General features: G+C 39.6%; 1 protein-coding gene across 1 annotated transcript in view; it reads right to left on the reverse strand.

The window, feature by feature from the left end:
* FAM83B (family with sequence similarity 83 member B) overlaps nt 1-7,578 on the reverse strand; it is a 72,170-nt gene extending 64,592 nt beyond the window's left edge. The window contains exon 1 of the mRNA XM_012780780.2: nt 7,500-7,578. The gene's annotated coding sequence lies outside the window, so the exon portion shown is untranslated. The remainder of the gene's footprint in view (nt 1-7,499) is intronic.
* Between the last annotated feature and the right edge of the window lie 4,356 nt (nt 7,579-11,934).

The following is an 11,934-nucleotide window of genomic DNA, read 5'->3' on the forward strand; positions in this document are numbered from 1 at the left end:
TTCACAGAGTATATTTATATATATGAGGGTACATGAATTGGCCTAGTATTGCACAAATGAGTACTTTTGCAATAAAGCACTTTCTACATTACTTTCACGGTATATGGACTGTTTTTTGCCTAACATTAAGACAAATTGTAGACATATGCTATAATTTTAATTTTCTTCAGTAATATTTTCCTATTGAGATATTTTAAAACAAAAGTTCAATCATAAGTACAAGTGGTCTTCCACTTAGTTCTGATCTTTGAAAAGCTGAACTTTTCAACATCAGACAATGACACTGAAAATAACTTTCCTTTGATAATTCCAGTCTTTAATCCATCAATTACCAAATATTTCAACTTACTGTACAGTGGAGCTGTCAGCATGCCTATCTGTATTTTCAATAACTACATATTTCTTCACTTTACTATCTTATTTGCATACTTACTTGAATATTTTACTATGACTTGAACTCATATGTTTTTGAAAATTGTAAAAATGAAAGTCCTGATGTTAGCGATAAGATGTTTACCTCGTGAGTCAAAGATAACTGAAGCAAAGGTAGAAATATTTGGACATACCAGAAGAAGCAAAACTTTGGTTTTGATCAGATGATCACTGTACATATATTCCATTGGAAAGAAAGAGAACAATTATTTTTAAAATGTATAAAATGCTAGAAATGTATGGTTGATTAGTGTATATAACCTTCAAAGTATAATTGTCAATTTCATTTATAATCTATATTTAGCTAATAGGGAATAAAATTCCCTTTGTAATGTACTTTGACTACTTGACTTTTGTATAATATATAGGCATACCTCAGAGATATTGTAAGTTCAGTTCAGACCATTACAATAAAGTGAATATGGCAGTAAAACTAGTCTCATGATTTTTTTGTATCCCAATGCCCATAAAAGTTATGTTTATACTATACTGTAGTCTATTATGTATGCTATAGCATTATGTCTTAAAAAAGGTATGCATCTTAATTAAAAAATACTTTACTACTAAGGAATGCTAACAATCATCTGAGCCTTCAGCAAGTCTTAATCTTTTGCTGGTCGAGGGTCTTGCCCAGCTACTAACTGATTGAGGTGGTGGTTGCCAACGGTTGGGGTGGTCAGGGCAATTTCTTCAAATAACACAGCAATGAAGTTTGCCACATCAACTGACTTTTCCTTTCATGAAAGATTTCTTTGTAGTATGTGATGCTATCATTTTACCCACAGGAGAATTCTTTCAAAATTGGAGTCTCAAACTCTGCTACTGCATTATTAATTAAGTTTATGCAATATTCTCAATCATTTGTTGTCATTTCAACAAGGTTCACAACATCTTCACCAGGAGTAGATTCTATCTCAAGAAACCACTTTTCTTTGCTCATCCATAAGAAGCAAGTCCTCGTCTGTTCCAGTTTTAAAATGAGATTGCAGCAATTCAGGCTCCACTTCTAATTCTCCTACTATTTCAACCACATCTACAGATACTTCCTCCACTGCATTCTTGAAACCCTCAAAGTCATCCATGAGAGTTGGTGTCAACTTTTTCCAAAATCCTGGTTAATGTTGATATTTTGACCTCCTGCCATGAATTTTGACTATTCTTAATGATATCTAGAATGGTAAATCCTTTCCTAAAGGTTTACAATTTACTTTGCCCAGATCCCTCAGAGAAATCACTATCTATAGCAGCTACAGCCTTATGAAATGTATTTCTTAAATAAAAAGACTTGAAAGTCAAAATAACTTCTTGATCCAAGGGCTGCAGAATGAATTCTGTGTTAGGCATTACTCACCTCGTATATCTTCCATTAGAGATCTTGGGCGACTAAGTGAATTGTCAATAAGCAGCAATATTTGGATGGAATCAAATTTTCAGAGCAGATCTCAAGAGTGGGCTTAAAATATTCAATAAACCATGTTGTAAACAGATGTGTTGTTATCCAGGCTTTGTTGCTCCATATATAGAGCATAATCAGAGTAGATTTAACAAAGTCTTAAGGGCCCTAGGATTTTCAGAATAGCAAAAGAGCACTGGCTTCAACTTAGTCACCAGCTTCATCAGCCCCTAACAAGGATCAGCCTGTCCTTTGAAGATTTGAAGCCAGGTATTGACTTCTCTCTAGCTGTGAATGTACTAGATGGCATCTTTTGTAAATCTAAGGCTGTTTCATTTACACTGAAAATCTGTTGTTTAGTGTAGCCAACTTCATCAATGATCTTAGCTCAATCTTCTGGCAACTTGCTGCAGCTTCTCCATCATGACTCACTGCTTCACCTTGCACTTTTATGTTATAGAAATGGCTTCTTACATTAAACATCATGAACCAACCTCTGCTAGTGTCTAACATTTCTTCTGCAGTTTCTCACCTCTCTCAACCTTCATAGATTTGAAGAGTTAGGGCTTTAGCATAAGCAAATGTTGTTGTTGGTTAGATCTTCTATCCAGACCAGTAAAATTTTCTCCCTATCAGCAATAAGGCTTGTTCATTTTCTTATCATTTGTGGATTCACTAGAGTGGTGACTTTAATTTTCTTCAAGAACTTTTCCTTTGTATTCACAATATGGCTGTTCGGCATAACAAGCCTAGGTTTTGACCTATCTTGGGCTTTCAACATGTTTTCCCCACTAAGCTTAACCTCACTAAGCTTCTGGCTTTTGATTTAAAGTGAGAGATATGGGACTCTTCCTTTCACTTGAACACTTGGAGGCCATTGTAGGGTTATTAATTAGCCTAATTTCAATCTTATTGTGTCTCAAGAAATAGGGAAGTCCAAGAAAAGGGAGAGAGAGAGAGGGGGGAAAGGCTGGTTAGTGGTGCAGTCAGAACACACACAACATTTATTGATTAAGTTGGCCATCTTATATGGCAGTGCTGGTGGTGCCCCAAAGCAATTACCATAACAACATCAAAGATCACTAATCATGGATCACTATAATGGATACAATAATGATGAAAAAGTTTCAATTATTATGAGAATTACCAAAATGTGACACAGAGACAAGAAATGAGCACATATTATTGGAAAAAATGGCTCCAATAGACTTGGTCAATGCAGAGGTGTTGCGAATCTTCCATTTGTGAAAATATAATATCTGTGATGTTCAATGAAGTGAAACACAATAAAATGAAGTTTGCCTATAATTTGACTTTTATAAATGTTTAGAAACATACAATGTACCAATGTGGAGAACTGCGTTGATAGAGATGACAGAAATAAAGAACTATAATAGGTAGGTAAGCAGATGGAGAAATAGACAAATAGAAGAAGGGAGTAGGAGAGAAAGAAAAAGAAACATGAAAGATGAGGTAGAAAGAGAAAATAAGAGAAGGAGTAAGAAGGGAAAAAAAGGAAGGGAAGTGATGAGAAAGGAAAAGAGGGGAAAGAAACATAAAGAAGAAAAAAAAGGAAAAGAAAGAGAAGGAACAAAATTGAATAAAAGAGGGCTGGAAAGGATGAGATGAGACCAGAAAGATGAAAAGGACAATAAAGATGGAAACAGAAAGGAAGGGTTGAATCTAAAGAAAAGAATCATGGGGGCCATTGTCAGTAGTTACTCTAAAAACAACTTACTTGTGTTGCACCCTTCTCTAATAAATAATTGTGAAGTTATATTTATTTGAGGAAAATGCAATTATTATAAAACATCAGGAAACAGTTGTTGAATGACTCAGATGAGACTATTTGGAGCAACGGGCTGTTAAGAATTAAAGCCATCATTGCTTATGCATGTATATAAATGACGGCCCAGACAAACATTCCATGTTGAATGATTCTATTACCACCATTGAGGTGGAAGATGAGATTTTTTGACTTTTTAGTGCTTTGAAAACTGCTTTTTCTTCCCCAAGGGAATAATGTTTATGCAATCAGAGAGGCAACCTGATGTTAAATAGAGAACTAAAACCCTTTGAAATGAAAATTTGACAATAGAAGTGACAATAATGAACTTCCTAGTTTTACTTTGGGGAGATCTTAGCTAACATTATTTTATGGTACCCTCAATAAAGAACTCATCACAGAGAATTTCTGAGCAGAGTGGGACACAGGAATGATCACACAGTCCAAAGCTTTCACACCACCAGTGAAAAAACTGAAAGGCCAAAAGAATTTAAATACTTTATCCAAAATAATGACTAACTCAGGTCTGCTAATGTTTAATTTCACAAATGATTAATGAACAGAAACAATATCTGCTGGGACCTTCAAAGGCTATGAAGGAAATACTAAATCAATGGACCTGATCCATTATTTCTGCATGTATTTGTAATTATTACCAGGTTGCTAAACTGCGAGCTTCCTAAGATCCAGGATTATTTTGTTACTTTCCTATCTCCTTAGGGGAACAAAATGACACATAATAGTCAATAAATATATGTTTACTGAATGGAGAGTGTAGAAGAGCACAAAGTTATAGTTGTTACATATCATCTTCACTGCATAAGTTTTAATAAACTCTTCAAATTAACCTGTCAGTAACCTGGAGATCATACGTGACCCTATGCCATTATTCAAAGGAGACTGCTCATTTCCCAAGGATGAGTAGTATGCGAAGTACTTGACAAACTGCTCAAAAGATAAGGGTCAGGTGCCTTCAGGGGACATCTGGCCCTCCTCCTAAGGACAGTGTAAAAATAAAAGACAAACTAGGTGACAATTAAGATGTCCCCAGAGGGAAACTTTCCTCCCATCATTCATGATCATGTGATTCAACCATTTCCCAATATAGATGTGCCCAATGAATATTCCTTATACTTGGATCATCTCTCCACCCAGGTTCATCTTTCCCACAGCTTCATAGTCAGTGAAAACATTCCTTGCTTCCTCAACCCCCAACATCCCTGCTCTTTAATGCACCCTCATCCCCAATCTAGAGCCAACTTGCCCCCACTCTACTTCACCTCCACACATACCCTTTCCACTAGAGTGCACCATTTCCCCCTCCCATCTCAGCAGCCCTCAGCACTCCATCTGCCAACAACTGGCAGTGCCAATCTCCCTAGGAAGCTTGCTCTGCCCTAGTAGGCTGGGACCCCTCAAGACAGTGCTGGTGCCCACTGCCCCGCCCCCCAGTAGGAAGAAAACTCGCTCTGAGGGCTCTGACATACTTTCTCAGAGAAATGTTGGTGGCTTTAAGTGAAATTTAAGTGCTATTTGCACAAAATTTTACCCATGGCATCCTTAACACTGGGCTGTGAATAATCACGATTTAGAATTGTTTCCATGGGCGTGGGGTCACTGTGTATTCCAATTTTCAGATGATAAATTCAACAACAAAGTTCTAAAATACATCCCAGTCCCAGATCAGAAATTAAATGAACAAGAGTACATTTCAAAATTCACAACAGCATTGTTCTTAACAGACTCCGAATTGTGAAACAAGCCTGGGACACTCACATTTTGCAATTTACGAAGGGACAGACAAGCAAACTTACCTAACTAGCTGAACAAGGGCAACTTGTAACTTTACCACTAATTAGTTAAATTAAGCTAAGTGGGGCCTTACCAAAAGGCCTCCTCCAACCAGGTTTATGTTTTAAAAGAGGCCTGCTTTACTGGGATTACAGTTTCACCACAAGATCTTGCAAACTTAAAAGTATAACAATGTCACATTTTTGGCAACTCGGGTTTTGTATAATGTATTATAACTGAACGGGAAACTTAGGTGAGTCGCTACAAGGTGAGCCAAGTTACGGTCAAGAAAGTACTCAATGAAGGAACCTCCAACGGAAACTGTAAGGAGAGGTGTTAGCAAGAAGAGAAAAAAAATAGAAGGAATAATCAAATCCATTGATTCCCAAAGAGTTTAGTCAGTTATAGTTTAAATCATAAATGCAAAAGTATAATCATAAAAGATATCACTGAATCAGCACCAGAGGTGTGGTTTGTCTCCATCTATGCAATCTCTTTCAGCAACTGTTCAATTGGTGATGCTTCCCACAATAAATCCTCAGCCATCTGTGGTCAAGAGCCTGCCAGCTTTAAAGGCAGGATCCTCCCAGTCCCTCGGGCAGGCTCCACAGGGTGAAGCCAGCACCCTCCATAGGTGTGCACACCACGTGTGCCAGAGTCCCAAAAGCAAGGGGAGTGGGGTCCCAAAGCAAAAGGGGCTGGAATATGCAGTTGGAAGGTGTGGGGACTTCTGCCATTCCAGAAACAGTAGGAAGATAAGGAGAAACAAACAAAACAAAGACCTACTATTCCCACTCCTGTCATCTCACCCTGGTTCCTCATGTCATTCTCATTCATTAGTTATTTTGAATAACCATTAAGAAAAAAAAAAAAAAACACAACACCCAGCTCTCTCTTCTAAGTCCCTTTCATCACAGTCCCCTTTCCTGTTGCTTGTCAGCACTGATTCAGCCTCAGTCATGGATTTCCTCCTGACTCTGGCACTTGTTGGGATGAGAAAGAGAAAAAAGGGAGGTGCCTGCCGGGAACCTGGCAAGGTGTTTAGCAAGGGAGAATTTGTACATGAGCTGTTGGGCATTAAAATCCATCCCTGACTGCTTACCACCAGCATGCCTTTTTTGAATGTTCTGCTTCTTAGCTCTCATCTCCTCTTCTAGGTCAGAGCTAGATCTTATAACTTCATCACTCTGGGCACGGGCCAACACGCTATCCTGTGTTTCCATAACCTCCCACTCTCCTCCCTATAAAGCGCATTGTCTCTTTACCTACCCACCATTCCTGCAAAGAACACAGGCACATTCTCTGCTTCCTCGCTCACTGGGAAGGAGTCCCTCACCACATCCCACAGAACAGGCCTAAGGTCTCCAAGTACCACACCAGGGAGCAATCTCCTCTCACCCCACTCTCCTCAATCTACAGCGGTGGTTCTCAAACTCTGGTAGGTCCCACAAGCCCCTGGAGAGCTAACAGAGGACACACACAACACCCTGACTCAGGCCGACCCAAGTTAGGAAAACACAGGTTTCCACCAATCAGCAGACAAGAAACGGGATCCCTACGGGAGTAAGAGATTGGTGTGGAGAAACTACGTCTTCCTTCTCAAGTTCTGCTCCCCACTCGGGATCTACAGGACACCCACGACCCCCCTGCAGCCTGAGCTCTCCCGCCTTTCCCCCGTGGCCCCCACGCCCCTCCGCCCCCAGCCTCCACTTCCTCCCACGGGCCCTTCCCCGCCGCGCGCCCCTCCCGCTCCCTCTCCCGGGGTCCCCCGCGGACTCCCGGGGCGAGCGAAGAGGAAGCGAACGCAGCTCCACGGCGGGCGGCGCCTGGCCCCGGGGACCCCGAGCCCTCCTCCGCCCCAGACCTAACTTTTCAGACTTCTCAACTCACTTGCACCTACACCATAATGAAAAAGTAGGAAAGGCAGGGGACACTGAAACTCTGCACCCCGGGCAAGTTCCAATCCCGCGCGCGCGCGGAGGCCCTTGCCCTGCCCTCCGCGCGCCGGCCCGCGTGGCGCCCCGCACCCCGCGCGCCCCCCGCGCCCCCGCGTTCCCCGCCCGCCGAGGCCCGGGAGGGCAGCCGGGCCCCACTTACGGCCAGGAGCGCGCCGAGCCCCGCGCAGCCGCGCCCGCCGCCGAAGGTCTGCCTCCCAGGAAGCGGGAGCTCGCGGAGGGGAGGGGACTTACCTGCCGGGCGTCAGGTCGGCGGAGGGAAGCGCATTCCGGCCGGGACCGCACCTCCTGAGGGCTGACTGGGTGCAGAGCTGAGAAAGGGCGGGTGTGTGTGGGGACGAGTTGCAACAAGTCCTGAGGGGTGTCACACCAAACCCCGCGCAGCCAGGAAGCGCCTCGGAACCTGTCTGAACTCAAACACCCAACCCTCTACCAGCGCAGTATAAAAAAAAAAAAGCCTTTCTCTCCTGCCCGCCCCCGGGGCCGTGGGGCAATTACAAGTCCCAACACCTGGGCAGACGCAAGCAGAAACGCGGGAGGACGGCGACGCTCACCTGGGAAGAAGGTGGATCTCGGCGGAGAGGGACTGTGGTCCCAGCCGCCGTCCTCCTGGGCTCCGGAATGCCTGGAGGGGAGGCCTGGGGGCCGCAGGGTGAGAGCAAGGGTTGTACCACCCTCAAGAGTTTGGGGCGGATTCAGCCCACAGTAGGGAATTCCAGTCAGCAGCCCGCAATGCGGACCCTACTCCACCGCATGAAACGTTTCCAGGCTTGGAAAAGACTAGGCGGTGGAAAAGTGAAAGAAAAGTGCTTGTGCATTTACCTTTTTGTATAAAAGAATTTTAAATATCACCAAAGGCTTAGTACCGACTTTCAACTGTCCTAGTTACTGATTTGGGATGAAAGGACAATGTTCAAAACAGGGATATATGGGTGAAAAGCAGGTCCCTCTAGTTGGGATACTGTGGAGCAATGTTATGGAACAAGAGAAATTATGACTTAGTTTTAACAACATACGGCAATTAATAAAATTCATTTTTTTTATTTCCTTGCCTATATCTCGGTTAATCTGTTAATGAGTATTTATAATAACTTGTATAATCACGTAGTCTCCAAGATATAGTCGCTTGCAGCAAATGTTTAAAATGCAGCCCAATACGGGAAGAATGAAATTTAGGATAATAATAGCATATTTTAAGCTTCTGGCATGATACGTAAATTATCATAAAATGGAATTGACTGTTAAAAAATGACTTTTATGGCTATTTTTGCCCCAAATAAAACACAGTTTGGGAAAACGCTAAACCGTTGGGATTTGAATTAGGCCCTGACTGGTGAGCTGATGGAGACTGGAGAATGAAATTTACATACGCTGGATACTGAAACCTCAAAGCAAAGGCCAAAGGCAGGAAAGTAAAAGCAAGTTCCAGGGTAGTACAAAGCTAATCTTCCAACATGGTACCTGTGCTCTGTAGTTTCTTTTCTGCAAAAGAATAGAGAATTGTCTTCTTTTACATACTGAATTACTTCCTTCTATTCCTACTAATTTCCATGTCTCACTTTTTAATATTTTACCAATTCTGGTCTTTATTTTTGACATGCAGGTAGTTCAACTCAATTCATATTCTCTATGTGGTACTTCATGCACTAGTATGCTTCTACACCCTTTGAAAATACTTCTGGATGTTTCTTAAAAGTGAAACATTCATGCATATTCTGAGACTATATTTGTAAATAGATACTTATCCTTCTTTAAAGCATTGAGTTCAAGAATATTTACACTGAAGAAATGGAAATAGGCCCACAGGAAGTATAAATTTATTAAGATATGCATTCATATATAGGTCAAATGAAATCACCAAGAAGGATATCTACTAGATGCTAATTATTAAAAGCAAATAAAAGAGAGAAAATTTAAGTGGAGAGGGAGAATGCGTCAAAGGCACTATGCTATGTAAGAACTTTCCATTCTTACTGGGATGGGAAGATATATAAAATTGATCACACTCTTAAGGAGCCTAGAAGGCAGGTGAGGAATGCTCACAGAATTCATAGAACTGTTGGAATTTGAGTTGGGTCCTCACTGATAAGCGATTAGATGCTGAAAGAGCAGAGTAAAGGCTATAGGCAGAATGTTAAAACAAATCCTGGACCATACAAATCAATTACCAGATTTGGTCATGACCATGGATGGCATGGTTGTGGTGAAAAATAAGTTGAGAAGTAAAGTTGGGAGTAATTTTATCACTTGCAGAATGGAGACAGTGTTATTTACATCTAAGATTGTTGTGAGAATTATGAATTAGAAATAGTCTATCTGAAGCTTCTCGACTTCTGATACGTGTTAAGCCCTGTAAGTGGCCACTGCTATTATATTGAGTGTCAGATTGTGAGGAACCCTGATTGCAAGCTGAAAAATATGAAGTGGTGTCCATTGATGGGAATACGATGACTAATCTAACAGTGTCTTTCGGTATAAATTCTAGGGAGTCAGGAAGAGCAGTTATGCCTAGCTGTGGTATGAAAGTATGACAAGGGTGAGAGTAGTGGAAATGAAAAGGTGACGACCAATCTGAGAGTCAGTAAGATTGGAAAACAATATGGTTTGAGTCAAATTGGATGTGGAAGTTAGAGAAAAAGCAATAATTGGGTTTTTAAGCTGCTAAAAGTCATGGGGAACGGAGGAAAGAAATATTATAAAATAGCCATGTATGTGAAAAGTAGAAAGAGGCAAAAGCAGGATCATGTGAAAGGTTATTTTCTAGATGTTAGGGATGTCTCTATAGCTATAGGTACTCAGAAAAAGACTTTGGAAAGGAAATAGAGGAAAGAAAGAATAGTGGGCAATGAACAAGGCTCAGATGGTTTGGGAAGGGAGAAAACCTCAGTCTCTCCATTTGAAAACTATGCCTAATAAATTCACAACTCTATGGTTAAAAAAAATAATAATGGATAGGTTATATTGAAGACAAGACCTAAAACTAGGATTTTACAATTAAAAGTAACTAACAGGATGAGTGAGAAGATTGTACTCATGGTTAAGAGGCTCTTAAGACAATATGTATAGGCAAAATGGATCAATCTTCATTACACTTTTATCCCATTCTACAAAATTTAGTTTGAAGTCTAAGAACAAATTAGGGAAATTTAATTTACATTCAAAAGATCTTTATTTTCCTCCCACATTGAGTTCAAGTACACAAGGGAGTTCAAAAGCAATAATCAGGTATTTTATTTCTGCCCTCAAAGTACTTATAATTTAATTGAAAAGGTAAAATATATATGAATTAGAGTAATCCAAAGAATAATATACACACACATAAAAATATAGATAAAAATAAAAAGACAGAAATCATAGAAGAAAGCAGCTACAGTTTATTGAGAAAGAAGGAAATTATAATCTAGAGGACATTTTTTTTTCTTTTTTAATTGCTATTTTGCTTTTAATAAACATGTTCCTTCAAAAATTCTTAAAACTATGATAAGTAGCTGTTCCAACTGGTTATCAGGTTTTGGTCATTATTTGCACACAGAAGAAGCACTAGGATTCTAATTCCTTCAAGAGCTTTAGAATATATATATTTTAATGCAGTACAGGGCAATGGCTTCCAGGCAAATAAAGCCATTAATACACAAAGAATTCACATCTAACAATAAGAAAATAGATATGCTTATCAAAAACATTTTCTCCTAGTGCTTTGGGGAAGTTAACAAGCAAAATTCCTGTTAGTGTTGGCAAAACCTACTGCTAGATGAATCATCACATTAGTTTAATAGTCTTATGACATTTCATATAAGACTACTGTGAAAATTATTGAAATGAACTTCATAATCACATGTTTAAATTGTTACATAAAACATTATGTAAGTGTCATTAATTCAGCACATTTATTGAGAGTTTTCTATAGGAAAGGCATTACGCCAGGCACTGGTTGGGGCAGAGGTTGGAAAGATTAATAAAGCATAGCAGATAATGTAACTAGTTATCCTGTGTTTATATGATTTCTTTGACTTGTATGTGTGTGTTCATATATGTAAAGACAAAACAAATTAAATACAAGCATTTGTAAAAAAGCAGTGTAGAAACAAATGTCATTAATTGAAATTAGGTAGATTATAATTTTTTTTTTCCATCACTAAATTTCTGCAGAATAGGATGAGAAGCACATTATTCTACTGTGTGCTTCCTTCATTCTTCAAAATTATGATGGTGTACTGGGTACTAATTTTTTTTAACCTGCAAGCATCTGTAAAAGGTTAGGTAATTGTAACAAATTATTTTAGGGAATGAGATAAAGAGAAATAAAATGACTTAATTAAAGCAGCAGAAAATCATGGTCTTTTATTTTTAAATAGCTAAATTCACTAGATCCTGTCCTTTTATGATGCATTTCCTCTTCTCTTTCTCTTGTGCAGATCAAGCACATGAAAATATTAGAGTTCTTACATTTTTATAATACATATAAATAACTTTAAAAATCTTGCTGGTATTTACTGGTAAGTTGCATAATCATGTCATTACGTGGAAGTACAGAAAGAACACAGAGTGAACTAATAGAAGATATTTGATGTAAAGTA

Source organism: Microcebus murinus, chromosome 5, assembly GCF_040939455.1.
Source record: "Microcebus murinus isolate Inina chromosome 5, M.murinus_Inina_mat1.0, whole genome shotgun sequence".
Classification (NCBI taxonomy): domain Eukaryota; kingdom Metazoa; phylum Chordata; class Mammalia; order Primates; family Cheirogaleidae; genus Microcebus; species Microcebus murinus.